Source organism: Schistocerca nitens, chromosome 4 (assembly GCF_023898315.1).
Source record: "Schistocerca nitens isolate TAMUIC-IGC-003100 chromosome 4, iqSchNite1.1, whole genome shotgun sequence".
NCBI lineage: Eukaryota > Metazoa > Arthropoda > Insecta > Orthoptera > Acrididae > Schistocerca > Schistocerca nitens.
In genome coordinates, this window is record NC_064617.1 from 251,991,330 (window position 1) to 252,017,619 (window position 26,290).

Genomic DNA, 26,290 nt, shown 5'->3' on the forward strand with positions numbered 1-26,290 from the left:
TGGAGCTGCCAGCAGCAGCCACAGTTTGGAATCTCTGTCGCGGTACCAGCTTCCTGCACTACGTCCGCCCTCCAGATCTGGTGTAACAGCACAGCGATCATTCTCATTTAACTGCAGCAGCAGCAGCCAGACTCCTGCGAGGGGCAGTGGGTCGTAACACAGGCACAGCTACTGCCAATACCTGGGCTCCCCTCTGCACCGAACACTTCGGCCGCCTGTGTGCGGTCTTTCATCACTAAGTTGGTTTCCTCTGGAAGATTCCTGTCTGTTTCCACACGCCGCTGACGCTGGTGCTGTGGCTCACACAACAGGGACGCGTGACAGGCAAAACTACTGACGTCAGCAAATGTGGACATGAGCACTCATTGCAGCCAGCTAACCGATCACTAACAGCCGAATGACCGGCTATTGGCCCTCTTTCCGTGATTGCAGAGGCGTGGTAACCTTCTCATACCAAAGCAGTGCTGATGCGCAAGTGGAAAATAAATTATTGATTTTGACAGTCGCTTCTCTCTGGGCCTTGATTGGTCTGCCCCCCCCCCCCCCCCAGCCTCATCCCTCAGCCGTTTGACATCCATACAACGTAGCCACCCAATCACCACAGGGGTCTGCCATCAACTTGCGTCAGAAGTGGTGGCATCACTTTCAGTGGGCAGCAGACGCTGCGTCACCAATGCAGCATGACCTCTGGACCACAACCTGCAGTGGGGTGAGTGGAACAGCAGCTACTCTTGATGTGTACAGCAGTCATGGGGGGTCTAGAAGACAATTCCACCGTAACCTGAGAGTTACTTCGTTTAGGCCAGAGTAACCGACTGGTACGTCGGAGCCTTGGGACAACAACAAGGAGAAAGATGTGGAGCCTGCGAGATGTTCACAGCGTAACAAGTTCGGGCACACTGAACTGTGCACTGAATCAATACCTGAAACTTTTTTTACGTGCTATCATTTCGGTCACGTTGCGAGGCAGTGTAGGGACCTAGACGGACGATGAACAGGCCCAAAGTATAAAGCGGTATTCATTTGTCAGTTTGGTAATTCTTCAGTATGTATGTTGTGTGTGAGTAAGAGGTGAAGGTATTAAAACGGCAGCGTCAGAGATAAAAGGTGTTACTGGCGAGGAGGCAATTCAAGCGTTGGTTAATGAAGTAGCGCTTGTGAAACAAGCTTATTTTGTAAACACTCGTCGCCAGTTTTGTAAATGCGTCGTCGCTACTGCTGTGGGGACCGAGTTTCCACTACTGTTACGGTAGGCCGACTTTGTGAGTTTGTGAAACGGCTTCTTGTGCAGTGCACCGCTGAGACAATTTCTCCCTGCTACTATTACACAGCCATATCCCACGGGCAGGTAACAGGATAGGAGAACGAAGGTTCTACAACAATCCTACAAATTAGTAACAAAGTCACACAAATGAGTTAAAAGGGTTTACTTATCTTTGTGACTTTTTGAATAATGAAGTCTGCAGCACTGCATGTAATATATCACAAAGAAGGCCCTCAACGGCGAAGTGCAAATAACCGAACGTAAACTTCACAGTACATAGCAAATGCAATTTACAACAAGTGTCTGTTCACTTCTAACAGTTCACTAAATGACGTTCCCGGCCTAAGTCACCCCTGGACGATAATCTGTAACAAAGTGAGAGAGTGCTGCTCTTGTATCTTCCGAGTACCCTTCTGACCGTTGTCGTCAGGTCATTGGCGAATTGTTCTCGGCCAGGAATTGGCCGAGAGAAAGTCGATACCTTCATCCTCGGCGCCGCCCATGGCGCTGGTGGAACTCGCGCAAGCGGTGAATCTCAATGGCACTGGCACCAGTTCGCAGCGTTGCCAGGCGAGGAATGGCATGTATGGTGCATGCAGCATCAGTGAACGTGCTGTCCGTGTGTAGAATGGGGAAGGCGCATGATCTGTCTGAGTTTTACTGAGGGTAGATTGTGAAGGACTGGAAACGTAGGATGAGCATTTCAGAAACTTCACGACCTGTCTGCTGTTCGAGGAGAGCTGTGGAGTGTGTCTTCAGCACATGGCTAAACCAACGTGAAACCACGGCCAAACAATGCGAGGTTGGGGGGCCACCGCTCATTAGAGTTCTTGGACGTCACAGTCTGGGTAGACTGGTAAAACAGGAAGGTGGGTAACTGTGGTGGAGCTACATTACTGCTGGGCAGATTACAAGGATGTCTGAACACACAGTGCACCGAACACTCGTAACGATGGGCCTCCGCAGCCGACGACCCATGCATGTGGCAATGGTAACACCACCACATTGGCAACTATGACCGAAATGGGCACTGGACATGGCAGAGAGTTGCATGGTCTGATGAATTCTGATACCTTCTTCATCATGTCGATAGGAGAGCGCGATCCGACGTCTTTCAGGGGAACAGCTCCCTGACACCTGTACGCAGTGGCGAGTTCCAGTTGATGTGCTGGCCCCCCAGCTCGCCATATCTGAACCAAATCAAACACATCTGGGATGTGACTGAACGTGGCGTCAGAGATCATCGCCCTTCCATGCCTGGAATATGAGGTGCCAACTCTCTCCAACGACTTACCAAGGCCTCATTGCCTCCATGTTATGACACAGTGTCGCTGTTAACCGTGCCAAAGGTGGACATACCAGCTGTTAGGTAGGTGATTATAATGTTCTGGCTGAGCAGTGTAACACAGCCATAGCTATACTGGCCATATGGACCTTTAGAGATGTACCCAAAGCTGAAACTAACCTTTCTGAACCATATGTTAATGGCAGAGCTGAGCTATTCTATGAATCAGTTAACAGCTGCACAGGGCGAGCAAATTTCTGGAGAACAGTTGATACAGCATGTTGTAACCTCCACACAAAATAAAATAAATAATATGAATAATATTCTAATTTAGTTTAACCTCAAAACAGAAAAATTCCTAAACTTCTCAACAGCTAAAATAATAATTATGTTGTTCACATTCAGTGTAACGTCCCAACAAAAAATAAATTCAGTAACCCGGTAATAATACAATGTAACTAACCTCTCAATTAAATTGTCGCTCACTTATAACTTTTCAATAATTGACTGTGAATTTAACCTGGTAAATTTTGGACGTCAGCAGTGCTGCGTCATGGCCCTGAAAGATCATTCTGAATAAAAAGAGAAAAATTCTTACCTCAATGAAGTCGCCGGATAACGCATATCTGCTCTTACAATAAATTTTTCTGGCACAGTCCTGTGCAATGCTGGCCGATAGATTTGTCATTTATGAAAGGAAACAACTGATTTTTCTTTTACAATAATCGGAATGATCATGGATTGGAGAAATTAGTAAATTCTTTAAATTGAAATGAATGGTTGTTAAAAGTTACTTTTTATGAGAAAGATTATTATTAGGACATTTTTAAAACATTTACATGGGACTTGAGATAACAATACTACATATACGCGAGGCTGCATTTTACCTTATACAATAATGCTCATGCTCCGTCATCGCTGCACCACGACCGGCCCAGCCAACACGATACACCAGACTGCTCGCTAGCAACAACTTACTGCTACAGCTACACAGTTCCTACTGCAGTCAACACTGCTCTCTGGTCTGAGATTCTCTTATACCTTGCATATCGCAGGCAGCGCGTGAGCAATACATCGAAATTACATCTGCTCGGACCTCTTACAATGTTATACAGTATCAGGAAGGCCAGTGATGAGCAACTGAGACCTCAGGCACAGTAGTGGCTTTCACTATCCTGTATATAGCCTTCGTCTATTTGAAGCAGACAGCTGTCCAGCAAAGGGATCCACTGGTAACACAAATCCCAAAATACTGGATCCCTAGGCCATGAATGTGAATGAATGAGGAATATTGTTATGCAAATTTCAAAGAAATTTATTTCTCGGTGTTAAACAGTATATGAAGCACGGAATAAGCCACTAATATTTGAAAAAAAAAGAGATAACTGTCAAGGGCACATAGCAAACAGAGTGAGAGATATACAAAAACATGGAGTGATGAATGATACAGGGGAAATTATGAACTATTATGTGGATAGCCATGAGCAACTGAGTAGCATAAGATGAAACGTAGCACAGACTGTTTGGAAGGCAAATGTGCCCTCTGATCCATGCTAAGTGAACTGCTGGATGTTTGTATAAGAGACACTTGTGTGATACATGTGGTATACTGTGTAGACTGGCCTTAAGCGAGTTTAGAGGGACCAAGTCTTTTCCTTGGAGGATGTTGTATAGCACTACAACCTTTTTAAGAGCAACTTCTGTGAGACTGTTCAGTGAAATAATGCATTAGTCACCAATGGTTGGTGACCACAATATGTCGTCGTTTTGGCTAAGGCAACGATGATGGGCTAGGCTCACTCAATGTAACCTGCTGGTACAGCAGTAATGCATTACACAGACTAGGAGATTTCTCCATTATCAGAGGTTCTGTGGTGTGGCCAAGCACATGACCAGAAGTACTGCTTTTGCATCACAGGTGCGCTACTATCTGGAATAAACAGCAGTCGATTTTGCAGCAGAATCATTCACTGCTCAACAGCCTACCGTGTCAAAGAGGCCGCACCCTAGGGAGGAGGCGACATAGAACCACCAGAAGTAGCCACAGTTCCAGTCACTGTCACAGTATCAGCTTCCTACGCTAAGTTCACCTTTGGGACTTGGTGCCACAGCGCAGAAGACCTACCTGGCTCACTCCAGCAGCAGCCAGACTCCTGCTCAGGGGGAGTGGTACACACATGGGCACAGCAGCCACCTTATGACAATAAGGCAGGCGCCCCTCCTAGTTGTGTTCTTTGGCCACTCATGTGTGATCATTCATTGGTTACCTCTGGAACATTACTGGCACTGATGCTGGCGCTGTAGCTTACATGTGCTAGGTACCACTAGTAGGCATCAGCATACCAGGACATCAGTACATGTTGTAGCCAGCTGGTCGGTTGCTAACAGCTGTCTCTCCTGCTACTGGCCCTCTTGGTGGGGCGGGGGGGGGGGGAGTTGGGTTGGGTTGCGGTCGCCTCCCTATATCAGTGCAGTGATGATGAACTAATAGAAAATTAATTATTGATATAGACAACCATCTCTCTCTGGGAATTCGTCAGCCTGACATCCAGCCTCAACCCTCAGCCGTTTGACATCCTGACAACATAAAAATGAGACTTCCTGGCAGATTAAAACTGTGTGCCCGACCGAGACTCGAACTCGGGACCTTTGCCTTTCGCGGGCAAGTGCTCTACCAACTGAGCTACCGAAGCACGACTCACGCCCTGTACCCACAGCTTTACTTCTGCCAGTACCTCGTCTCCTACCTTCCGAACTTTACAGAAGCTCTCCTGCGAACCTTGCAGAACTAGCACTCCTGAAAGAAAGGATACTGCGGAGACATGGCTTAGCCACAGCCTGGGGGATGTTTCCAGAATGAGATTTTCACTCTGCAGCGGAGTGTGCACTGATATGAAACTTCCTGGCAAATTAAAACTGTGTGCCCGACCGAGACTCGAACTCGGGACCTTTGCTTTTCGCGGGCAAGTGCTCTCCCAACTGAGCTACCGAAGCACGACTCACGCCCGGTACTCACAGCTTTACTTCGGCCAGTACCTCGTCTCCTACCTTCCAAACTTTACAGAAGCTCTCCTGCGACGAGTACCGGGCGTGAGTCGTACTTCGGTAGCTCAGTTGGTAGAGCACTTGCCCGCGAAAGGCAAAGGTCCCGAGTTCGAGCCTCGGTCGGGCACACAGTTTTAATCTGCCAGGAAGTTTCATATCAGCGCACACTCCGCTGCAGAGTGAAAATCTCATTCTGGAAACATAAAAATGGTTCAAATGGCTCTGAGCACTATGGGACTTATTCTCACATAGCCAATTTGTAAGCATTAAGTGACCTAACGTTCAGAGTAGCATTAAATTCTTAAGCGGTTTCTCATATAACTTCGTTCAAAATGCAAGTGCAATATAGGGTATTCTGTACAATATGAGTATCCTACCTCAACAGGGAAATTCTATACTTCACATATACCCTCGTTAGATGGGCACTAATGTCAAAGTGAATGCAACTTGATTTTTTCCAATTATATGATGGAACAGATTTTCCAGAAGTTTGTATGTAATAATGAATTTCAGGGGATGAATGATTGCTACAGAGATCTTGATGCTGCGACATGTAGCTGCTTATAAATAAATAGGTGCAGAGATGCATTACTACTGTTCTACTGTATTACTGATGATAAGTCACTGGATATTTGCTACTCTGTTGCACATCATGCACACAAGGCACTTTCACACTCACACCCCTCCCAACACCATCACACTACTATATCAGTCGACTTCTCATGCTTTTGGCAGTAGTAGTATCAATATGGGGTCCATGTGTATCATGTGTCATTTTATGGAAACATTCCACTTCAGACTGCTTAGGATGGTTACTTCCAAATATTGTACGATTCTAAATACATATTACTCAAAGTTACAGGTATTTGGAGAGAATACCGCAGCACTCAGAATCCAAATGAAATGTATCTGACAAATTACACTCTACTAAACTATTCATGGCAGCTCCCCACTTCGATCCTCATACACCACCCCTCAACAATCGTTAAGTGTGTGTGCTTGATGCTGTGAAGCTCTGAGGTACAAAGACGCTCCACCATGTGGAGGGTGGGAACACTTTTGGCTGAATGCCATGTAGTGACGTAACAATGTGTTATGTTGCGCATGCATGCAGAACACCTTGCTTCTCTTATACCCATACATCATTCGTGGTTTTTGTCAGTGGTAGTGTCAATATGTGATCCATGTGCATCACTATTCGTTTTATGGAATCATTCCACTTTAGGCTGCATCCAGATACTTTTACAATTCTGAATAGATACGACTCACAACTGGCAGGTATTGGGAAAGAATACCACTCCATTCAGAATCTGAATAAAAAGTATCTGACAAATCTCACTTCACTAATGTAACATTAATAATAAAGCCACTTAAGGACTTAGTGCATGTCAGTACGTTTTCTCCGTTTATAATCTCTATACATTATGAAAGATGGATAGGCCGAGATGCTCCAGCCATGGACTATATCTTATGGGGTCGTATGTAAAGTTTAATTCACGAGACTCCTGTAGAGACAGGGGAAGTTCTGCAGGCATAAGTTCTGGCTACTGCACTAGAAACTGAAGAGACACCAGGTGGGATGGAGAGTGTGTACCAGAACAGACTTTGTAGGTACAATGTGTGTAGCAACGTTGTGATTGATAACCTATTGTTTCCAGCTTAGCTACAACATCTGCACATTTTTATAATTCTTATGGATGCGTTTCATCCCTCCACAGTGAAAAGTAACCTAAGAGGAATGTGAATACAAAGTGGTTATCAACATTAAGTTTTTTTAGACATTTATCAAAGTTATTTTCCATATTTTTCATATTTTCCACATATTTCTATATTTCCATGTTTTTACATGTTTTGCATATATTCCGTATTTCTCCCATATTCTATGAGTAAATTAAGTCTACTGATTCCTACAAAATCTGCCACCATGACCACCTAACAATGTTGACATCCGTCTCTACTTTCTCATACCTTAATAATATAAAATACAGTGCAAAAATGTCCATCAAAACTTTGCATCTACTTTAAAAATACAAGATGGGAATAACGTTCGGAACACTGATCAACCGCAGCTGTCAAAGCTTGTTATACTAATTAAAGATCCATGATGAATGTAACAGGTGGATTTAATAATTTTTTAAGAACTTATTTTATCCTATTGTGAACACACATAGTCCAACTGCGCTATTTAGTGGAGAGGTAGATTTTGTAAGCATCAGTAGGCATAATGCTGTATTTTAGATACCTAAACTCAGTACACCATCTCTACTGCAGTCTGTAGGTGTTTTAGAATGATAAGGGTTGGCTACAGCAGATGGGATTTTGTGTTGATTGAAGCTTTTTCTAAGTGGACATTTGGAAGCAGAGGAAGAAGTTATCTTCCAGACACTTTGTAAATTCTCTGGCTAGATTGGGGAATCACAATCATGTTGGATGCAAAATAAAACTGATGGGGTAGGTAATACACTCCTGGAAATTGAAATAAGAACACCGTGAATTCATTGTCCCAGGAAGGGGAAACTTTATTGACACATTCCTGGGGTCAGATACATCACATGATCACACTGACAGAACCACAGGCACATAGACACAGGCAACAGAGCATGCACAATGTCGGCACTAGTGCAGTGTATATCCGCCTTTCGCAGCAATGCAGGCTGCTATTCTCCCATGGAGACGATCGTAGAGATGCTGGATGTAGTCCTGTGGAACGGCTTGCCATGCCATTTCCACCTGGCGCCTCAGTTGGACCAGCGTTCGTGCTGGACGTGCAGACCGCGTGAGACGACGCTTCATCCAGTCCCAAACATGCTCAATGGGGGACAGATCCGGAGATCTTGCTGGCCAGGGTAGTTGACTTACACCTTCTAGAGCACGTTGGGTGGCACGGGATACATGCGGACGTGCATTGTCCTGTTGGAACAGCAAGTTCCCTTGCCGGTCTAGGAATGGTAGAACGATGGGTTCGATGACGGTTTGGATGTACCGTGCACTATTCAGTGTCCCCTCGACGATCACCAGTGGTGTACGGCCAGTGTAGGAGATCGCTCCCCACACCATGATGCCGGGTGTTGGCCCTGTGTGCCTCGGTCGTATGCAGTCCTGATTGTGGCACTCACCTGCACGGCGCCAAACACGCATACGACCATCATTGGCACCAAGGCAGAAGCGACTCTCATCGCTGAAGGCGACACATCTCCATTCGTCCCTCCATTCACGCCTGTCGTGACACCACTGGAGGCGGGCTGCACGATGTTGGGGCGTGAGCGGAAGACGGCCTAACGGTGTGCGGGACCGTAGCCCAGCTTCATGGAGACGGTTGCGAATGGTCCTCGCCGATACCCCAGGAGCAACAGTGTCCCTAATTTGCTGGGAAGTGGCGGTGCGATCCCCTACGGCACTGCGTAGGATCCTACGGTATTGGCGTGCATCCGTGCGTCGCTGCGGTCCGGTCCCAGGTCGACGGGCACGTGCACCTTCCGCCGACCACTGGCGACAACATCGATGTACTGTGGAGACCTCACGCCCCACGTGTTGAGCAATTCGGCGGTACGTCCACCCGGCCTCCCGCATGCCCACTATACGCCCTCGCTCAAAGTCCGTCAACTGCACATACGGTTCACGTCCACGCTGTCGCGGCATGCTACCAGTGTTAAAGACTGCGATGGAGCTCCGTATGCCACGGCAAACTGGCTGACACTGACGGCGGCGGTGCACAAATGCTGCGCAGCTAGCGCCATTCGACGGCCAACACCGCGGTTCCTGGTGTGTCCGCTGTGCCGTGCGTGTGATCATTGCTTGTACAGCCCTCTCGCAGTGTCCGGAGCAAGTATGGTGGGTCTGACACACCGTGTCAATGTGTTCTTTTTTCCATTTCCAGGAGTGTAAAAGCACGAATATCGTTGTTCATTTACAAATAAGAAATGGGAAAATATGGAAAATATGGAGAATGTGTGAGCTGTCGGTGACTGTATCCTCTAGTGTAGGCATTATTAATTTGTAATATTTCATTGTCAGTCACAAACTTTTGGTCTCTGATTGCCGTCCAGCACGAAGCTGGTATCAATGTACACGTCTGCCTGTCATATCATAGCCATGTTTTATGCTGGTAAACTAGGAGACTGAAGAAGCCAGTCAAGGATCCATACATCCCTGATGACGTTAGCGATGTGAACTGTAATGTGGGGTCTTGCATTATCCTGTTGGAATATGTCCTTTGGTACCCCAGTCGTGAAGGTCACAGACTGACAGGAATTTCGCCTCTTCTCAGTTCTGTTGCCATTCGCATTAACTCCTCACATCATGGAAAAGTATGTATCACAATAATCGCTACCTCCTGTGACCTTCCCCTAGTTAATCTACAGACACAATGGCTTTGATATGACTGCCACGAAGAGAAGCATATGGAATGCCACTCAGTGTACCGTTTTTCTCTAACTGTTCGTCATGCAAGTCCCTGTTATCCGTGGAGTGGTGTCAGCAGTAAACGACGCATGTTAAATCGATATCTGAACACGCCTTCCAGTAATTTTTTTCTCGACGCTTCGTGGTATCTAACTGCCTGTAACCATTTCCTAAATTTCAATTTTTGCCCCCTTTCAGCTGTTCGTCAGAGCGAATCGTACAATCCAATAGTCTTCTTGTGGCGTAGTTCTTTCAGAAGGACCCATCTCAACTCTTGTTGCTACACTGTTGCCCTGAGCCTATGTCGTCAACTCTCGTTCTGCATCCGCTGCAATAGAGCTAGCTCTGATTTGGGGGTACGATACCTCCAAGTACCTCACGCTTATGATTCAATCTTTTTCGGAGTCCACTGCCTCTTGACGTGCTGTGTTGCAGTTCCCATCTGAACGGTTCCAGTCACCCCTAATAGCCACGATGTACTCATACCATTCTGCACCTTTAGGAATGACATTTTCGTGTACCGAAAATGATGGAAGAAAGTTCGCATGAGGATGGAATTCAATCAACATACACCACAGGCATGTAAATACTAGAGTATCAGTTTCGTAGCGATCAGTCGAGGGTAAAACTTTCCATGTGTTTTTATGTGTAAAACTGAAGTGGCGAGGGGAAATTTGTACCAAGTCCGGGAATCGAACCCAGGTCTCCTTTTTATTGGGTAGGTGCGTTAGCCACTAAGCCACCTTGGCTTAGAACCTTCACCTAGATTTCAGGCTGGATCCCCCATTTACGTTCGATGCTGATATGCTGTTCCCGAACACGTGTAAGGAGGAACTTGAAGTAGGTTGGGGTGGCAGGAGAATTTGGTTTGAGGAATGAGGCGTGCCTGGGTAATCCGTATAATGGTGTAAACCGCTGTGCCACTGTGTAATAGTGGCCAACGCATTTACCCGCATTTACCTTGTAAGCAAGAGACCTGGGTTCGATTCCCGCCCTTGGTAAAAATTTCACAGGCCGCTTCAGTCTGTGTACATAAAACCATATCTGTATCAGGCCTTGATGTACTAGTATCATTGCTCTTTCCATTTCCATCAGTATATTCGTATCTAGTATTTTGCACAAAAGGCTCTCTGTGCGACGTCTCCTCGGGTTATCAGCCGAGTCGTAACGCCATGTAGTCGCAACGTTTCGACTAGGTTCCTAAACGTCATCTTCAGGCGATGTGTCATGTCCATCTCCAGTTCGTACCTTATAGGTACTGGACCGCAGACTTCTCTGCCAAGGTCCAACAGGTGAGCTAATTACGTGGCCCTAGAAGAGATGTCGTGGCTGGCGGCGGAGGGCGGAAGGGCGGCAGTACGTCTCGGTTGATAACCCGAGAAGATTTCATCAAGGTGATACTCAGCTGTATAATTTGTTCGGTAAACACGGTCGTCCCTGTTTGAGCATCAAAATCCAAATAATGCTTCGTTTTACAAACACTCCACGTTTAGAACAATGCTTGATTTTGGCTCGACTTTTTTTATATTTTTTTTTATTTAGAGGTGGAGCCCCTCCACATCCACATCGACATGATGGCCAACACAAAAGATCAACTGCCATATCTGCAGAAGGGTTAGTTTTCACCAAAGTGAGGTCTCGCAGGATGTCGATACTGCGATGTTTTCTAACGTCTGATTAAGGTTAACCATTAAAACGCGCTTATCTGGAGATATATTGGGTCGAAAGTTGAACGAAGGGTAGTGGTTTGAAGGGCAGAGGGAAAAAAGTGCCAAGGCAAGACCCAAGAAGAAAAATCCTCTGCGATAGTTGGGTCCGGTTGTAAGAGCAGTAGCGGTTTTCTTGCTGCCTGCGACAAGTCATGCAAAGGTAGGCTTTGTTAGTAGTGGGTATCATGCAGGTCGATACCTTTGAGTTGTGCGGTGCTGTTACTCGGCAGCTGCCACTGGGTGCCGGTGTTGATCTCTCGGTCAGCGTCAGCATACCTGTAACTGTTAGGTTCATCGTCATTTTGTGACCGATAGGTCATGTATCAGATTCACAGTATAGGGTAATGTTGGGGATTTGTTTATGCGTCAGTGTGCGAGCTTGTCGGTCTCCCTGCTGTAGCCTGTTGCTCGGCTTTAATAGCAGCTGGCATATCCAGTCAACGTTACTTATATGCAGAGGCCTGCCGACGTTTGTCGCTTGTGGGTGTACGTTAGCTTCCAGTAGGTGGTTTCGCCCTAGCTAGTAGTGTCTTTGGCCGCTTATGCTTCCACCTATGGTTGTGATAGCAGTTCCCCAGATAAGGATGAAAGGATTGAGTGCCTCTAGTTCCTGTGTAGTCGTGTGCCGTGTTTTTTTAATACTTCCTTGAGAGTTTCAAGGCGGTATTCGTTGTGAAGATCCACGGTGCGTGTGTAGCATGGAGCGTTGCTAATGATGAGTAACACTTTGTTCTGTATGATCTGCAGGCGGCGCAGGCGTGTAGGAGCTGCGTATCCCCAGACGGGAGCTGCGTACTTCATCAGAGGTCTAATCAGTGTCATGTTTATGGACCTCGACACCTTCCTATTCAGTGTACTTACCCTGTTGAGCATTTGGTAGAGTTGTTTGAGCCTCCCGTGTGCTCTGTTGGCAACGTATTCGCTGTGGTCCCCCCATGTAAGTTTCCGGTCCAGGCAGACACCGTGACACCTGACTTTCTCACGGAAACGTATTGAGCATGTATGTAGTGTTACCTGTCTACAGTGTTGATGTTTGCGCAGTAGTTTCGGTCTGCTTGTGGACAGAACTGCTTCGCACTTGTCGACGTCTACTTTAATACGCTATCTTTCCAAACAGTGTTCGGTAGTTCTGAGTGCCGTCTGTATTCGTGAATTTATGTTCGACGGTTTCCAATCTTGCGCAAGGGTGGCTGTGACATCCGCGTGGATGGCTAACGTCGTGTTTTGTGTTGCTGGGAAGTTTTTCATGTACAGTTTGAACAAGATGGGCCCAAGGATGTTTCTCTGGGGAACTCCAGCTCGGATACCGTGTTGTGTCGAGTCGATTGTATGCCTCCACGGCAGTGTTAAAACATTTGTTCGTGAGATATGAGTTATGAGACGTACGAGCTCCGTCCGGAAAACCAGCTTCGCTTAGTTTGCGCATAAGGCCGTTGTGTCAGAGACGATCGAAAGCTCTTTCAGTGTCCAGGAACACGGTCGCTGTGGCTTTGTTCGTGTTGTAAATGTGTGGTATATGTTCGACAACGCGGAGGAGTTGTTGTGTTGTCGAGTGGTGGTTCCTAAAGCCGAACTGCTCCGGTCTTGGGGTGTCGTTGGCGATGCGGTGCCTAGTCATGCGTTTTAGTATTACCTTCTCAACAATCTTGCTGAGCGAGCACAGCAGACTGATGGGTTGGTAATTTTGTGGTAGAAAGTGGTCTTTCCCTTGCATTCTGAACGTCAGGACCTTGTCCGCTTTCCAGAAGTCATAAAAGTGTTGATGTTTTAAGATGGCATTCGTTATGTGTACAAGGTATTCTACGGCTCTATCCGTGAATTCCTGGAGAACACGGTTTTCAGTGCCATCGGGCACAGGGGCTTTCCTAGCATTGGTATGCTTGATAGCACAATTAATTTCGTTTGTACTAGTGCGTTTGATTTCTTCGAGCGAGAGCTTGTCTACAAGTCGTGTAACCTCCTGGTCTGTTTCAAGTGTGAATACTGGATCTGAAGGAGCCAGTTTCGGCATGAAGGACGCTGCAAGTGTTGTGGCCATAAGCTCTGCGTTTTCCATCGCAGAGTAAGCTGGTCCGGCTGGTCCTTATAGAGTGGGAATGTAATGTTTCTCCCTGGTGAAGTGTCTGGCTAGCTTTCACACGCCAGGACGTTTGGTATTTAGCCCTGCGAGTTTCTCACCCCCATTGTTCCTTTCGAAATGTTTGTATTTTCCCGTATTATACTGCGGAGTCTGTTGACATGGAGTTTATAGAATGGGCGCCAGGTACGCTGCCAGTATCTCCTGAGGCGATTCTTCACTGATATAAGGTTCAAATGGCTCTGAGCACTATGGGACTTAATATCTGAGGCCATCAGTCCCCTAGAACTTACAACTACTTAGAGCTAACTAACCTAACGACATCATAAACACCCATGCCCGAGGCAGGATTCGAACATGCGACCGTAGCGGTCGCGCGGTTCCAGACTGAAGCGCCTAGAACAGCTCGGCTACTCCGGCCGGCACTGATATAAGGCCAAGGATTTCCTGGGACAAGGCCGTCGAGCGTTGGTTTGGTGTTGTTCTTGGAATGGCGTCAGTCATTGCGTCTTAGACGGCAGTAGTAAGAGCTTCGACCACCTCGTCAATTTGATGCGTTTTGTTAATTTCGTGGGTTTCCGGAATACGACTTTCCTTGAACAGGGTCCAATTGGCACGGTTGTAGTTCAGTATCCTGCGTGGATCTGTGTCCTGCAGTATTTCGTCCGTGTGTAGTAATACAGGTATGTGGCCTGAGGGCAGATCGTTTTCCACCATGAGGTTGAGAGTGCAAGTGATGCCCTTGATGAGGGCTGTGTCTAACACGTCTGGCTTGTGTCGGGCCTGTGCAGGCAAGTGCGTGGGAACGTCCGACCCAAGAATAATGTATTTTCGGCCCAGTGGATGTTCGTACAGATTCTTGCGGTTGGAGGTACGTATTCGTGAGTTCCAGTGGGGGTTTTCTGCGTTTCGATCTCCGGCGGCGATTACCCGAGGTGCTGTGTTGAGAACTGAGCTGATACCGCGTGTTACTTAGTTTCTGGGAGGATTGTAGGACGATACCAGTGCGGTCAGCTCGACGTCAGCTCTCTGGCAGCATTTAGCTGCCGGCGTTGCGCTCCCAGCCGCTCCTACGCTCCAGCTCGCTGTACCTGCGAGGGCTGGGCGGCAGCTCAGTGCGTAGGCAGCTGCGGTGTCGGGGTGGCGCCGCGCCGTGCAGTACGGCGCCGTATTTCGCGTACGCCGGCCAGCCTGCTGTCAGCGCCACAATCCCGCCGTAATGAGCGCGTGGGCGCGTGGGCCGCGCGGCGCGCGACCGCCGCCTACCGCCTCGCTTCATCCCGACAGCCACTGACAGCCTCTTTCTTTCTTTTCCAGACCAGTGTTTCTCTTCAAGGTTCCCCCTTTTATTTTTTCCGACAGGGATTGAGTTTCCTTGAAAACGCAGTGGTCTCTCTTTCTACTTCTGTAACACAAGAAATAATACACTACTGGCCAATAAAATAGCTACACCACGAAGATGACGTGCTACAGACGCGAAATTTAACCGACAGGAAGAAGATGCTGTGATATGCAAATGATCAGCTTTTCAGAGCATGCAAACAAGGTTGACGCCGGTGGCAACACCTACAACGCGCTGACATGAGGAAAGTTTCCAACCGATTTCTCATACAAAAATAGCAGTTGACAGGCGTTGCCTGGTGAAACATTGTTGTGATGCCTCGTGTAAGGAGGAGAAATGCGTACCATCACGTTTCCGACTTTGACAAAGGTCGGATTGTAGCCTACCTCGATTGCGGTTTATTGTATCGCGACATTGGTCGAGATCCAATCACTGTTAGCAGAATATGGAATCAGTGGGTTCAGGAGGGTAATACGAAAGCCGTGCTGTATCCCAACGGCCTCGTATCACTAGCAGTCGAGATGACAGGCATCTTATCCACATGGCTGTAACGGATCGTGCAGCCACGTCTCGATCCCTGAGTCAATAGATGGGGACGTTTGCAAGACAACAACCATCTGCACGAACAGTTCGACGACGTTAGCAGCAGCATGGACTATCAGCTCGGAGACCATGGATGTGGTTACCCTTGACGCTGCATCATAGACAGGAGTGCCTCCGATGGTGTACTCAACGACGAACCTGGCTGCACGAATGGCAAAACGGCGAATGAATCCAGGTTCTGTTTACAGCATCATGATGGTCGCATCCGTGTTTGGCGACATCGCGGTGAACGCACATTGGAAGCGTGTATTCGTCATCGCCATACTGGCGTATCACCCGGCGTGATGGTATGGGGTGGCATTGGTTACACCTCTCGGCCGGCCGAGGTGGCCGAGCGGTTCTAGGCGCTACAGTCTGAACCGCGCGACCACTACGGTCGCAGGTTCGAATCCTGCCTCGGGCATGGATGTGTGTGATGTCCTTAGGTTAGTTAGGTTTAAGTAGTTCTAAGTTGTAGGGGACTGATGGCCGCAGAAATTAAGTCCCATAGTGCTCAGAGCCATTTACACGCCTCGGTCACCTCTTGTTCGCATTGACGGCACTTTGAATAGTGGACGTTACATTTCAGATGTGTTACGACCCGTGGCTCTACCCTTCATTCGATCCCTGCGAAACCCTACATTTCAGGAGGATAATGCACAGCAGCATGTTGCAGGTCCTGTAAGGAGCCTCTCTGGATACAGAAAATGTTCGACTGCTGCCCTGGCCAGCACATTCTCCAGATCTCTCACCAATTGAAAACGTCTGGTCAATAGTGGCCGAGCAACTGGCTCGTCACAATAGGCCGATCACTCCTCTTGATGAACTGTGGTATCGTGTTGAAGCTGCATGGGCAGCTGTACCTGTACACGCCATCCAAGCTCAGTTTGACTCAATGCCGAGGCGTTATTACGGCCAGAGGTGGTTGTTCTGGGCACTGATCTATGCACCCAAACTGCGTGAAAATTTAATCACATGTCAGTTCTAGTATAATATATTTGTCCAATGAATACCCGTTTATCACCTGCATTTCTTCTTGGTGTAGTAATTTCGATGGCCAGTAGTGTATATGTTCTTTGCTGCAAGGGCCGGACAAAACCCAACACAATCCACTGCACATCTGTAAAGGTAGAAAGTGATCTGTTGTTGCTGAGATCGTCAGGTGAAAGGTGTCTTGCTACTGGATGGCCACGTCGCTGAAGGCTTAAGCACTGGATCCTCAGTGGGATTGAGTACTGTGTTTCGAAATTAATTCTCTGACTGTGAATTCCTTGACATCGCCTGTATTAAGTTAAAATCAACTACCCAATAGGAATATATGAAAATTTGTTCAGAACTGCACTCGAACCCGGATTTGCTACTTATTGCGAGTATTCGCATTAACGAATTCGGCTACCCGTGGACGGTTCCTGGACAGACCAAAACTTCCATACGAAGTGTCGAATTAAAACATCTTCAGCCGTCTAAATTTTCAGTTGCTATTTTATTTGAGCAACCAGTTTCAGCGCTACTTTACGCCACGCCGTCTTCAGTCTTCCTGCCCAGCACACAGAAGAATCCTACCTCTATTCCAGTGAAAATAGGGACCAGCAATTAGTGAATTCTATCCGTACATTTCTTCTTAACACAGCGATCCGTTCTATCATCACTATTGGCAAGTGATGATCGAAGGAATTGCCGTATTTTGAGTGGACCAGGGGTGGGATTCTTCCCACACGTCGGTCAGGGGGCCTGAAGATAACGTAATGTGGGGCATAAACTGGTTGTTCAGATAAAAGAACAACAGGAAATTTAGACGGCTGTAGGTGCTTAGACTCGACATTTTGTACTGAGCTACCGAGGTGCCGCAACCCACTGTATAAAGATGGACTTACAGATAACTTCCAAGCGTTGCACTGTCCATATCGTTTTTCGTAATCCACTAAAGTCATCACCTAATCTTCGCAATATTACCTGGATTCCCGCAACAGATGGAATTAGACAACGAGGAATGGAGATCAATGTTGTTCATATGTCAATACTGGGTAGTACTTCTATACCTAACACAGCTAATGTCAAAAAATTCACAGTCAGCGAATTAATTTAGAAATACTCCGTACAGCTGTTGGTTGTCAACAGCGGCTGTTGTTTAAAACGTACATGTAAGTATCACAAACCTAGGCGGACACACGACGATACCAAAAGTCGTCTGGATTCTTCGTTCTCTCGTGCTCCTTGTTGCGGGAATCCAAGTATGTTGCGAGCATTAGGTTATGAATTTAGTGGCCTACGATAAAAGGATGTAGACAGTATAACATGTGAAAGTCTGAGTCAGTAAGGGGAGCATGCATAGCCGGCCGTTGTGGCTGAGTGGTTCTAGGCGCTTCAGTCCGGAACCGCCCTGCTGCTACGGTCGCAGGTTCGAGTCCTGCCTCGGGCATGGATGTGTGTGGTGTCCTTAGGTTAGTTAGGTTTAAGTAGTTCTAAGTCCAGGGGACTGATGACCTCCGATGTTAAGTCCCATAGTGCTCAGAGCCATTTGAACCATTTGGAGAGTGCATGGATAGCCGAAGTCGCTAAGGCGACTGATTGTGATAAGCGGGGAATTCTGTTTCGAGTCCCGGTCTGGCACAAATTTTCATACGATATTGTGGGTAGCAGATCTACACCCAATACAGCTGATGTCATGGAATTCGCAGCCAGCAAATAGCTTCGAAATATGTCCTACAGCTGTAGACTGTCAGCAATGTCTATGCTTTCAGACATACCTTAAGAACTACTGTGTCACTTATCCCAATAATCAAATCGCATAGTTACTCGTACTGACGGACCGGATCGCGTATTATTGAACAGAAACAACAGCAACTCATGTGTTATGAAGTGGAGTGAGTTTGAAAAAAAAAAAAAAGGCAAACCAATTGATGGACACATGGCTCTACTATGAAAGCGTTAAGCTGCATTTACCAATATCATGGGATTTGAGCTAACCGTACGCGTATTATCTGTATGAAGAACCACGTGAGTTGACTATATGCTACGTTCCGTAATTTCCAACAGAAACTGCTGAAATCACGTCACAATCTGATCAAGAGTGTCCAGAACACCCCTATGTAAAGCGGCTGTAATAAAGTAGTCGGGGTTTATTATTTTGTCAGTAGAGACGTAGCAATAGTAGATTGGGTCGGGCAGTAGAGCTCAGTGACCTCGCGGACGTGGACTAGTCATTGGATATCACCGGAGTGCCAAATCCTTCAGGAGCATTTCAACCCTTCTGAATCTGTGCAGGTGGGCCGTTGACGATGTGATTTTGAATTGTAAATGAGAAAGAACAATCACAGCTAAACAACGAACAGACAGACTTCATGTACTGACGTACACAGACTGTCCAGCATGGCGGAGGGTGGTTGTAAAAATCGCATGAAATCAGCTGGAGGAGTCACTCGGGAGTCCAGCTAACACAATGCCTGTGTGTGGTCAGCGCTAAGCGACGTTGAAGTGGCGCAAAGAGTCACGCCACTGGACAGCATCGAACTGGAGACGAGTGACGTGGAGTGATGAATCACATTACACCCTGTGGCAATCCGATGGAAGGATCTGGGTTTGACGAATGCTTGGAGAACATTGCCTACCATCATGTGTGGTGAAACTTCCTGGCAGATTAAAACTGTGTGCCCGACCGAGACTCGAACTCAGGACCTTTGCCTGGCAGAAGTAAAGCTGTGGGTACCGGGCGTGAGTCGTGCTTCGGTAGCTCAGTTGGTAGAGCACTTTCCCGCGGAAGGCAAAGGTCCTGAGTTCGAGTCTCGGTCGGGCACACAGTTTTAATCTGCCAGGAAGTTTCATATCAGCGCACACTCCGCTGCAGAGTGAAAATCTCATTCTGGAAACATCCCCCAGGCTGTGGCTAAGCCATGTCTCCGCTATATCCTTTCTTTCAGGAGTGCTAGTTCTGCAAGGTTCGCAGGAGAACGTCTGTAAAGTTTGGAAGGTAGGAGACGAGATACTGGCAGAAGTAAAGCTGTGGGTACCGGGCGTGAGTCGTGCTTCGGTAGCTCAGTTGGTAGAGCACTTGCACGCGATAGGCAAAGGTCCTGAGTTCGAGTCTCAGTCGGGCACACAGTTTTAATCTGCCAGGAAGTTTCATATCAGCGCACACTCCGCTGCAGAGTGAAAATCTCATTCTGGAAACATCCCCCAGGCTGTGGCTAAGCCATGTCTCCGCTATATCCTTTCTTTCAGGAGTGCTAGTTCTGCAAGGTTCGCAGGAGAACGTCTGTAAAGTTTGGAAGGTAGGAGACGAGATACTGGCAGAAGTAAAGCTGTGGGTACCGGGCGTGAGTCGTGCTTCGGTAGCTCAGTTGGTAGAGCACTTGCACGCGATAGGCAAAGGTCCTGAGTTCGAGTCTCGGTCGGGCACACAGTTTTAATCTGCAAGGAAGTTTCATATCAGCGCACACTCCGCTGCACAGTGAAAATCTCATCATGTGTGGTGCCCACAATGAAGTACAGAGGAGGTGCTGTTACCTTATGGGGGTATTTTTTCATGATTGTGGTGTGGTCCTCTTATTTCGCTTAAGACAGCGCTAAAAGCGGAAGGATATGAACTTATTTTACAGCATTGTCTGGTGTGTTCTGCAGAGGAACAGCTTGTAGATGATGATTGTACCAGCATGACAATGCACCTTGTCATCAAGCAGTATCGGAGAGACATTGGTTTTGGATGATAACATTCCTGAAATGGATTGTCTGCACCGATCCCGACCTGAGCGTAATGGAACATCTTTGGGACGAATTAGAACGTAGACTTAACTCCAGATCCTAGCGTCCAACGCCACTACCTTCGCGGGCTTCGCCCTCTGAGGAACAATGGGTTTCCGGTCAAAAATGGTTCAAATGGCTCTGAGCACTAGGAGACTTAACTTCTGTGGTCATCAGTCCCCTAGAACTTAGAACTACTTAAACCTAACTAACCTAAGGACACCACACACATCCATGCCCGAGGCAGTATTCGAATCTGCGACCGTAGCGGTCGCACGGTTCCGGACTGTAGCGCCGAGAACCACTCGGCCACCCCGGCCGGCGGTTTCCAGTCCCTCACAGGCATTCACCTCACTGAAAGTGTGTGGGTGGCGAAGTGCATGCGGTCATAATGACCAAGGGTGGATCCACCCCATATTAATTGCCACTAACAGGTGACTGGATACGTTCGACGGATAGTGTACAGAACTCGCATTGCTTTGCGGACGGAAGTGCTCTGACATCACGTTCCACAACAGAGCATTTCCTAAAATTCCGCGTATAGTATGAGTTATTCGAAGATATCGATCCAGGCCGCGAATGTCGAAACTCAACTTTCAGCCAGCAGAGGAAAGACATAAATGTATCTACATCTGCAGTAGACTAGCAAACAACCGCCAGCTGTACGACAAACCAGATAATTGGTTTCGATGTGTACAGCACTACGGAAACGAAATTGTGTATGTGCAAATACTGACACTTTGGAACAATATTGATTTGGGCTCACCTCAGTGCAGCGTCTTTGTGTTCCTGACACAAGCGAGTATTTGAAGAAACGTTTGGTGCTGGTTATCACAACGCTTTTTCATATGCGCAGTTGCGCACACTGTCATCTGGTGACAGTCCAAAACTAAACTAAACTCCACCCGAACAGACCTTGGAAGGCCAAACCGTAGCGACCGGCCGCCGTGTCATCCTCAGCCCACAAGCGGGTGACAGTCCAAACAGCGAGAAATCAGATGGTGGTAGGATGAGACTCTATGGGGTGTATTTTCCATGGCGGTTGGCAAGTCATTTGAATTGTCAGCATGTGGTCTTCCGTTACTATGATGCAAATTAATTCTCTTCGATGTAATGCTGACCCCCTTGTTCGTTCGTCGTTAACACAAATCCTTTTAACGTACATGTGAGTTTCATGACCACGTGTCACATGTGACGCATACTTCATTTTGGGTGAGAATGTAATATGAAGGATATAGTATTAATTTACACGAGTAATATAATCGGACACATCTATTGAAGTCGAAATCAAAACAACAAGCAGTCGCTTATTTCATCGTCTGCTGACCCCACAGCGGGCCATGAGTGGTACATTTAACTCTTTGTTATCAGTCTGCGAAGCAGTACCATGTGTTGTTACAGCTCAGCTGAAAATAGATGTACCAAAACGAGCAGCGAACAAAATCAGCTGAACATTCAAAAGAATTGGATAACATCTTTCAAGTGTCGTAGAAACTTTCATGGCTATTCACATACGAATTTTTAATTTTGTAGAAGAAGACTACGACAGACTAAATTATAAAATCATGGCAACGAACACACTGAAAATGAATCACATTCACATCATATTAGCTAGCGGATTCACTCTGTATTCGTAGTACATAAAAGCGTTACGTTAAATAAAAATCATTGATCAGTTATGACTCAGCAAAACAGTTATTAGCTAACACTACTGCCCCTGACTTAAGCTAGACAGTCTGCAATAATCACTACGACGCTGTCATTCTGTGCAGGGTACTGTAAGCTGATTTAAAGGATGCATGAAATACTGCTAACTGAAGCTTTGCAGTGATCAGTTTCAATGATGCGGCATATTACACCTTAATGTGAGATAGTGCACTGGAATCCTGAATTGGCAAAGTGACATAAGCAACACCGAGAAACATGAGTAAGTGGACCTATACTGCTGAATCAATTTTATCTTGAGTGAAAGGAGTACAGTCACTTAACAACTCTAAAGGAAACGTGTGACTATTGCAATGGCACCTCCCTCGCTATGCATCCGTCATAAGAGCAGAACGAACTTTCTTAGTTGGTGGATAAGAGTACGTCCAGAAGTAGTCACAGCAAAGTCTCGATCTATGCGTAAACTGAACAGCAATTGGATCCAAGTGACAACGGGACAACATCCAGATCAATGTGTGAAATGGACAGCGTGTATATCAGTCCATCAACCAATTAGATAGCGTTCGGACAAATTCACTGATAGCACATATGTTTGGATTTAGATTAGAGAGTGACTACATCATTAAATCTATTGAACAACAGCAGGCACTTTCCTTACCACATATTCTTTGAAAAAGATATTTCTTTCTATTAAGGCACTACTCACAAGCTTCACTAAACAAACAAATAATCCGTACGAGTGTGTGTCTGGGCCGGCCAGTGTGGCCGAGCGGTTCTAGGCGCTTCAGTCAGGAACAGCGCGATCGCTACGGTCGCAGGTTCGAATCCTGCCTCGGGCATGGATGTGTGTGATGTCCTTAGGTTAGTTAGGTTTAAGTAGTTCTAAGTTCTAGGGGACTGATGACCTCAAATGTTAAGTCCCATAGTGCTCAGAGCCATTTTTTTGTGTGTCTGGCCCCGAGCCACAAGTCTGCGTTTTAGAGTCGTCAGCCTCACTTTACGTTCAAAACACATCGAGACACGGGTTATCAACGTACTAAACTTTCTTAGACTTTTTGACTAGTTAAGCCTGGTAGATCTGCGACACGTTAATTATGCCTGAGACAAACAAGGACATTATCAATTGGAATAGCCTGACCACAACAAAAGTTATAAAACACTTAAGGTAAACAGAAAGAGTGACCTGCTGTATCTAAGGAAACATCGGAACAGAAGTAGAATTACAAAATAACGTTTGCTTCATGCAACCCAACAACTTTTTATGACCACGCAGCAAAATTTAACCGAGTTTTCGCCACGCTTGCGAAAGATTCCCAACAAGTTATAGCGTGTCACTCTTCAGTCCCTGATCGGATACACTGCTATTTAGTCCTCTTTTACTATGTCCTCGCCACGCTAGAGTGCCTCATTATTTTCCATACAGCCACACTCGTCTAACACAGATGAGGTGGTTCAGTTACGGTATATTGATAATTTTTACTTGTGGACCGTCTGACAGCAACTGAATAAAACACAATTTTAGTGCCATACGCGTTTCGCCTTTATTTTCTGCAAGGCATCATCAGTGGCCTGGAATATGTACATATGATAGCTATTTTATTGACATTTTTGTCACTGTGCCTATAGGTTATAAACAGTTCTGGTGGTTGCCATTTCCTATTAAGTAGTAATGTTCTGAAAACCAAAAATGTAACAGGAGCGTAATATGTAAGAAATTTTCCACGCAACCTGTAAGTACAGTTCAAAACATTACTACTTAATAGGAAATAGCAACCACCAGAACTGTTTATAACCTATGGGCACAGTGACAAAAATGTAAATAAAATAGCTATCATATGTACATATTCCAGGCCACTGATGATGCCTTGCAGAAAATAAAGGCGAAACGCGTATAGCACTAAAATTGTGTTTTATTCAGTTGCTGTCAGACGGTCCACAAGTAAAAATTATCAATATACCGTAATTATACACGCAACTGAGGAAGACAGGACTACAAAATTTGAAGGTGGTTCAGTATTTTGCCTCTGTGTCGGTCGGCTGGTTACCCGCTGCGAAAGCCTGCCTTCGTTCAGCGTTTCTCCAGGTCCTTCGTTCTCTCGTCATCTGCACACACACCTACCACTTCCCGTCTTTTGTACAATTGCATCTCTTCCTTCTCGTTATTTTTCGCTTCTCCTCCAATAGCCGCCACTACAATTACAGCCGGCCGCGGTGGTCTCGCGGTTCTAGGCGCGCAGTCCGGAACCGTGCGACTACTACGGTCGCAGGTTCGAATCCTGCCTCGGGCATGGATGTGTGTGATGTCCTTAGGTTAGTTAGGTTTGAGTAGTTCTAAGTTCTAGGGGACTGATGACCACAGCAGTTGAGTCCCATAGTGCTCAGAGCCATTTGAACCATTTTTGAACCACAATTACAGTTTTCTGCCTGAGTAAGTTATTTGTTATACCGCTATGCGTTTCAATGGCTCCTACCGTCATCTTTACTTGGGTAATCACGCCGCTACATTCTTAGTATTAATGCGAAGCACAGACGTCTTTTCATATAAGCAAACCAAGTAAAAAACAGGCTATATTTCAGCTTTTGTTGCTGGCAGATTTGTCAAAGCCAGTAAATACGCAAGAGTAATGTGTAGTTAAAAGTGAAGGGAAGTCAAGAAGATGCCATATACTGCTAGTCGTAGCATTCACACTTTGCTTTAAGAGTTCACAGTTTTTCTTCGCTGTTTACAAAGATGTTATACACATTAGAAATGCGGCTGCATTTGCATTCAGTAAAAACACTGATGCAGTTACTGGAACTTGAAAGTTTTATTTATTGGACATTAAAGTAGTGCAATTGTAAATATGTTTTTAAAGCTAAAATTAAAGGAACCGAATGTAGCAGGTGTTAGACTTTGTTTGTCTGTTCTGTTGCGTTAATACAATTTTACTTATATATCAATGGTCCATATTTCTTAAATTGTTTCCCGAGTCACAAACATGATTATACTGTAACAGAATCCACATACACTGAAACCAGAACTGATCACATTAAGAACTGAAGAGATTAATACCATGCTGTTAGCTGATATTTATTTTCTATTGACTCAGAGAGACCCACAAAGCATGGTTTTATTTTCATTTCCTTTCTGCAAAATTCGAGATTACGCGAGAACGTAGTAAAAATGAGCATTCAAAAAATCGTACAAAAGTTAGTATGCCTCGCTAAAAAGTGCACTCTGATGCCCAAAAATACTCTCCAGAACTCTTAAATCCACTGAGTATTCAACAATACTTTAATCGGAAGTAAAGTATTCTGCCAATCACTTCTTTATACAAGACCGAGAAAATTCCAAAACGTTGGAGAAGATTAAACAAATCAGGAGCTTTCTAGAGCATTGTAAAATCCGAGCATTCGAGAATATTTTAGAACATTCGAAATCATTCGTTAACAATCTAAAATATTAATAAATGATCGACAAAATTGATAAATCTCGAATGTTTTCCCTGGAAATATACTTTTATATGAAAAAATGGAAGATGTCCTGGTGATCAGTACAATCTATAGCGACCACTCAGACATTCATATCACCAGAAACACAACAGCTACCACTGCACAATCCCTATAGTACACAACAGGACAGCCATGGTAGCACCTGATACAAAACCCAGTGACTCGCGATAAGTGGTTATGTGTGAAGAATCGACCTTTAAATACAGTAATTATGAAGCTATACCAAATTGTCATATTCTCAACACATCTGTATTTAGAAGACTTTGCTTTGTTTTCACTGTAATTCATACTTCATTAACTTATTCCATCACAATACTTGTTTATGAACTACATTTGTGGTCTCGTTATTTTGTGAGAAGATACACATATTTTTTGGTTTTCCCGTCCCTAGAGCAAGCTACATATAACTGACAGCGAACAAAGCATGATTCTTTCAAATTAATACCATATCATATTAATGTTGGTCTTCGTGTTTCATTTAAATTGATTCTAAATGCTAATCTTCCTAGAAATTGTGGTCTTTTGAGTTGTAACGCCAGTTCGGTAGATATGAGCTGCTTCCTCGGAATAAATGCTGCTTCTCTATTAATTCGTCATTTTTTCGTTATTCTCGTTTCAATTAGTTTTTCGATAATTGTTCACGAATATTTCTTGTTTTGAATTATTAAATTCATATTGTCAACTACTTCAT